The sequence below is a fragment of the Scomber scombrus genome, chromosome 13 (genome assembly GCF_963691925.1).
Source record: "Scomber scombrus chromosome 13, fScoSco1.1, whole genome shotgun sequence".
Taxonomy (NCBI): Eukaryota; Metazoa; Chordata; class Actinopteri; order Scombriformes; family Scombridae; genus Scomber; species Scomber scombrus.
In genome coordinates this window covers 17,403,667-17,410,796 of record NC_084982.1, presented here as the reverse complement: position 1 = coordinate 17,410,796, position 7,130 = coordinate 17,403,667, and positions in this window count along the sequence as shown.

Here is a 7,130-nt window from a genome sequence, read left to right as displayed (position 1 = left end):
CGGCTCTTTTTTTCACACAAGGATTGACACCAGTGAAAACACTGAAATGGTGTGCTTGAGGTTCACAACTTCATCCTAAAAGCTTGTTTACAAGATGCACATCACACAAATGTTTTTCTTCATCAGACTTTTTATCGCTATGGCAGGAACTCACCTCTTAACACAGATACTACTGTTAATTTTTATTAGCTACTGTCAATTTTATAAACTGCTATCAAACCACATGCAGAGTTTATCATACCATAGTTTTGGGTTGTGTCTCAATACACAATAGCTGCAGAGACTAGTTAAGTTGGAACTGTAGCCGAACTGCTGGAGACGTGGTAGCGGCAACTGTACTTTTCAAAGTATTCTGATCTAAGAGGACTAGGTGTTAAATTCTGCAATACTGCATAAAAAAAAAACACTTTGTGGCAGTCCCTCCCAGCTTAATTGTCTTTATTGTTTTCTGTCAGAGGTCCATATCCTCCAAAATATTCCCACTAACAAACTGCTTGAACTTACTATCAAAGCAATTAGCAAGCCAAGAGCAGCCTGCGTTAATTTCCCTTAATCAAGGAGTATTCTGTGATAAATCATCCAGCTGGGTGCTTGGCACTGCCGCAGCCTGAATGCTGGGCACACTCAATAAGAACCAGCAGACGAAAGGGGGAATCTGCGTATGCCTAAATGCTTTTAAGCAGCATTCACATGCATGTTGTCCCTGTGAGCATATAGTACCAATCACATTTGACAGGTACTGTACACAAGCATGCTGTTCATCCACAATCTCACAGGATCAGTGTGCTCATCTGCACCAAGTAAGGGATGTACACCTATAACACTTGTTAAAATACAAAACTGTTATATTAACACACTGCTTATAGATTATGCAATCTATTTCTGTTCCCCTCCTCCCTGATTTGTTTGAATACCTCATCTAATGTGCTGTGGCTATAGCCAGGGATGTGACATAGAGACAAGCTAATTTATTGGTTTGATATTTTCCTGGTCCTCAAGTGGTCCAGAAACTGCAAGAAAAAGCACCCAACCAGGTCCCACAACACAATGTTTTTTGAGATGATAAATACTAGTCATTAATTCAGAGGTGAATTCCAGTAAGCTCATGCCATTCATCACTAGAATTTTTTCCATTTCCAGAAAATCCGTTCCTGTTAACCTTTTATACCCTATTCCTGGGTGGTGATGGATGGGCTGCTTAATAGCAGCTCCCAGCACTTTGTAATGAAACAGAAATGAATATAGGATAAAGACCAATGACTAAAGAGGTATATTACCTTAAACAGCACTCAAAGTAATTTCTCGAAGATTCCGCAAAGTCTACTGCATAATGTGATGCTATAGCACATGGATGACGCAGAAATCACAGAATTGAAAAAAATGTGGATGAAGTTCATTTTTAGGTACAACAATAGATCTCAGGTCATTTTCATCATTAAGCTACAGTGATTTAGTATCTTTCAGTGTGTATAGACAGACCTCATCTATCTGGCTTGAGGTTTGCAGTCTCATAAAACAAAACTGACGTCTCTGGTTTATCAATCACAGCCTCAGTGCTTCATACATTTTAGGATTAATAAAGCTTCATTCATCTTAATTACTCTTAAAGCCCAAATTATTTTTCGGCCTAGACAGATAGATATATAGATTGATAGGTAGACAGATAAATAGATGTACTTTATTGATCCCAAATTGGGAAATTCTTGTTTTGCAGCAGCAGGTTATCTAGGCACTGCACAGGAACAGTAAATATACATATCAACACTCAGAGAGAGAGAGAGAGAGAGAGAGAGAGAGAGAGAGAGAGAGAGAGAGAGAGAGAGAAATGTTTATCTATAGAAAAAATAAATACAACAAATAAAAAAATAAGAATAAGGGAAAAAAACAGAACACACTATAAATATACTAAAATATAAAATGCAAACATATGAGAATATTCTTTATATTTTTTTCAAGTGTGCAAAGTTGTTGAAGTCTTAAAATGCAATGAGGTATAAAATTCATCATGGGTAAAGTTAATAAAGGAGCAAAACAGAGTGGAATTTGGTTTATACAGGACCTATAAAGCTGAGAGTTGTGTGAGCTCTCTTTTAGACAGACATGATGTGTTGTAGAGAGTAATTGCTTTTGGCAGGAAAGATTTCCTGTATTGGTCCTTGTGACAGTGAAGCTGAACCAGTCTGTTAGAGAAAGTGCTTCGCTGTCTGTCCAGAAGGTGGTGGGGAGGGTGGTCAGGATTATACATAATGGATAACAGTTTGTCCAGTGTCCACTCCACCACAACTTCAAAGGTGTCTGGTTTGCAGCCAATTACAGAGCTGGCCTTCTTAATCTGTTTATTAAGTCTGTTGGTGTCGCCGGCTCCAATACTGCTGCTCCAGCAGACTACAGCGAAGTACAGTGCACTGGCCACAACAGACTGGTAGATTTCCAACATCTTGCTGCACACTTTGAAGGACATCAGTTTCCTCAGGAAATAGAGTCTGTTCATTACCTTCTTATATGCACCCTTGATGTTAGTCTTCCCACTCAGCCTGTTATCAATGTGGACGCCCAGGTACTTGTAGTCCTCCACCATGCCAACATCCTCTCCCAGAATACACAGGTTGTGTGTAGCCATCCTCTTCCTTCTGAAGCCGATGAACGTATCTGTGGCCTTGGCCATGGTCAGAAGCAGATGATTTCTTCTAGACCACTCCACAACATTATTTAACAGTGCCCTGTACTCCTCCTCTTGCCCATCAAATATACACCCAACCCCTGCAGAGTTATTGGAGAACTTTTGCATGACCTGGAGATGTATTGAAAATCTGAGGTGTACAAGTTGAAAAGGAAGGGAAACAGCACAGCCCCTTGTGGAGCTCCTGTACTAGTCTGCACCATTTCAGACTGAGCACTGCCCAGTCGGACAAACCGAGGTCTGCCTGTCCGGTAGTCAGTAATCCAGGAGATGGTGGACATCTCTACCCTAATCATGTGCAGTTTTTCCCTCAATAACAGTAGCTAGATGGTCTTGATTGCACTGGATAAATTAAACAATGAAATTATTGCAGTGCAGAAGGTTCCATCCAGATGCAAGTGTGCTCAAGGCAGAAGGTAGATGATGGCATCATCCACTCCCAGATGAGGTTGGAAGGCAGGGTAGGGTCCAGAGGTCTAAGGTAAGCCGTCACATAAGATGTGAGGGCAGCTGGTCAATAGTCACCAAGGTCAGATGGAATTGTCTTCTTGGGAACACAAACCAGGCAGGACATCTTCCACAGCTTTGGTATCTTTTCCTGGTTAAGGCTCAGATTGAAAAGGTGTCGCAGAATAGCAGATGTCTGGCTGGAAGAGGTCATCACAACCCTGGGGAACTGATACTGTCAGGGCCTGCAGCATTGCCTTGGTGAAGTCTCTCCAGCTGTCTCCTGACTTGGCCAATAGTCGCTGCCAGGCATCTCAGTAGAGAAAAGGCACTTCCGAGGAGAGGAGGGGGTTTGGTACCAAGGAACTCACTAGGGAGAAAGGGAGAATAGAAGGGCAAAAGCATTGTGGGCAGTTGGGGTGTGTGATGGTGGAGTCAGCTGAGGGTTGTAAATTTGGTCTGTGATCCACGAAGTACGAGTGCAGCAATGTCTTTGAGAAACACAAAGTGCTGCGCTCATGTTATTCCCTGTGGGTTTGATCAGTGCACCGAGCTTGTCCATCTTATTGTCTATGGACTCCATAGTCCCAATGATGATTGCTGAAACAGAAGACCTGTATTTCCTCTTCTTTGCTCTTCACTTAGATCCAGGTTTGCGACCCAAGCATTGCATCTGCAGCCCCTCTGGGATTACAGGGCTTGCTCTGGTTAGTAGCACTGGTTTACTTAATGCACTCAGCTAGCTGCATGAGTAAACAATGGCCTCACTCCTCTCTGCATGGCTTCCCGTTACATAGAGGGTAGGGGGGAAAAAAACAGTAAACCACATTAAATATTGCCAAACAAAAAGTAGCCATTGCCACTCAGTCAATAAAACATAGTAGCTGAAAAAACACACACAAAAAAGAAAATGAACTGTTAAAGTGGCAAAATTAAAATTAAAACTAAAAATTAAAATTGAACGGGAGGCGCTGCAACAGGCTGCAACCAAACATGGCACCATCTTAGCTGTACCTGTATTTACAAATGTATTGGAATGACTTTAGTGAGCAGAAACAGAGAAAGACTGAATTGAGTGTGCCGGTTGACAGGGCTCAGAGGCATTGCTGCCACCACCAATGCCTTATTGCTTTAGATAAGATTCAAAAAGCATTGCTTCATGCAGTATGAACAGCGCAGAATGCTTTAAGTGCTACTTTTTTTGTACTCCTCTGTGCAACGGATTACCTTTATGTATTACCCAAAACTAGCTCTCATTCTGCCCTTCAACATAACGTAACAGCCAGCAATGGAATCGGCAGGAGGGCAAGGACATAAAGGGTTCAAAATACACTGTGCTTGTTGATAAGAGCAAATAAATAAGCAGCAAAAAAAGGTAGATGGAGATTTTCAAGTAAGTAGCTAGGAAACTTGATGCATTTGTTGCATTTGTTAAACTCAACTAGAGGTGTCATGGCTGCTCTTCTATTTTTGCAATCTGCTTTCATCAACTGTGTGTAAAGATAGGAGTGCAGAGGGTGGAGTGGTAAAAAGACTGAGGTTGTGCTCAACTGTCCCTCCACAAACACGAGCTGACATGTGATCCATGCGGTTAGAGGGAAGCAAAAATAGATAAATAACAAATTGAGAAAAAAAATATTATATTCAAGAAGATAATAACTGGAAGGACAGCTGAGGTATTTATTTTTGTTGACACCAAGACTGTAATGTGCATTAATTTGATTCTTTAAACAGATGTCATGAAAATTAAGTTTATTTCTCTCACTGACAACTAAAGAAAATGGGGGGAAAGCTACTGCCTATGATGGATTTAGGGGCATTTTCTTCTTTAAGAATAACCCCAAACAGTTTTAAACCCCTTGGATTAACATACAGTAGATATCTACAGTATGTGTGTCACTTGGAAAAATAGGCTGCATTTTCTAAACGAAAAATATGTATTTGCGGCACACATCCACTAGACACCATTTCGGGAGGAAATTACATTTTTCTTTATGTGAGGCTGCACAGTTTCAAGGACACATCAGCATCACAGTCTGTCTTTGTTTATTTTCCTGCCAAGAAACTGCATCTTTATGTCTGTTTGTGAATGTTTATTCAAATGACCCCATCTGTTCTCCTACCATTCAAACCGCAGGCTTGTACATGGGCATTTTGTAAAGGTATACCATGTTATCTTTCCATGAGACACCGATTTACTGTAGCTGGAAACAACGAAAGATTGTTTTATTCTCCCTTATGTTATTTTCATCTACAAAACTGTTATATAAAGTGTGCCTGAAAACCAACGCAGAATAGTGTGTGGAATAGGAAGAAAGAAACACTGTTATTATACAATCAATTGTACTAGTTTTTGGGGCACCAAGGGTTTGTTCATATGGGACCCAAATGTGGCATAGTATAATTTCTACAGCAAATCTGAAATTTAGGTTTAAAATAGGTTGAGAGCATATTTGATTGTATATAAATACATGCTTGCACAGGTTCATCCTAAACTGTGCAAGAAACACATGGTCCAAATTTCAAAAGGTTTAACAACCCTTGGTGCTCCCCGTGTTGTTCATATGTAAATACCTTCAAACGTATAATGTGTATTATGACATCTGAGGTGGAGTAAAAAAAAAAAAAAGAAAAAAAAAGAAGTAAAATAATGTGTATTATTCATCGAGACACAAAACTATTTTGTTAAATAGACTGTTACTCGGCAACAGTGAGTGTGGATTTCTTTAAGTTTGTATTTTTTGCTCACATTTCTGGACCTCAGATCTTTTAAGATGGCATGAGAACACAGCATTAACACAGCATTTATCTGCACCTGAATATATGGCAGTGGGTTGCATGTGAGGTAAAATTCAGTTGAAGTTGCTGCAGGGCAGATCCCCATGAATTCAGACACATGTTCTATAACAATGGAGTTCTATAAAGAAAACGTTACAGAATAAATAAAACTTTAGTATTTTCCAGGATCATGGGCTATGTGAGAGGGAAAAATAAGAAGATACCAGTGTTTAATGGTTCTGTAATGCTCAGTGAGTTCAAGGGCATTACTCACAGATTCATTCCTCCATTCTATTTCATTACAAGTCAGTCTGGGCTTCTATCTTGTCCACACTGCTAATTGCCTTCTCCCACCTCTCACCGTGGACAAGAAAAGGGAAGCAATTTTATGCAGCACATAGCAATCAATAGCAATTAGGTGCATCCCTGACTAATCCTACTGAAAATGGCATCTTGGGAGATGGCCAGCAGAAGACTTCTTAAAGCTCACATACCTTCAGCTCTACATTATTGGAAGGGAATGTATGAACACCAACACACCCACGCACAACACACAACCCTTGTGGACAAAAAAAGAAAAGTTTAGATTTTTCTTCAAAGCAAGTGCCCACACTGTGGCGGAACAATTAATTGCTTTTTTTCTCCTTCTGTACACTTCATATTGAATCTCCATCGATCTGTTCAGGGACCCGCTTTCTCGATTTGTCTCAAACGGGCCTTTTCAATTAGATAATTAGATAATTGTCTTTTCCTGGTAAACCTCTGCAGATTATAGGGGGGCGATTTCTCTCAAAAACTGATTAATTATACATTGTGGCAGACAAATAACACATATATGAACCACAATCACAAAACAAAACACCCGATGAATAAGAAATTGTGCTAAGGTTAACACTTCATAAAAATGGTGTGGCGTAAGCAGTGATGTGTTCATTGTTTTGCTGAAAAGGGAGCAATTTATCAGTCTACTCATGGTCATGGTCATGACCCAAAGAATGAGATCATGGATACAAGTGGCTACAAAATGAGATTGTGCTCATTATTAGAGATCACTGCTCCTTCGCAATGAAAAGAGCTAGTTGAGGTGGTTTGGGACATCTTATTAGGATGTGTTCTGACACTCACCCAATGAAAGCTTTTCAGGCACATACCTGTAAAAAGATCTTGGTGGAGACCTGAAACATGTGGGATGGATTGTATACAGTATCCCTTCAGTCCTGGAAAT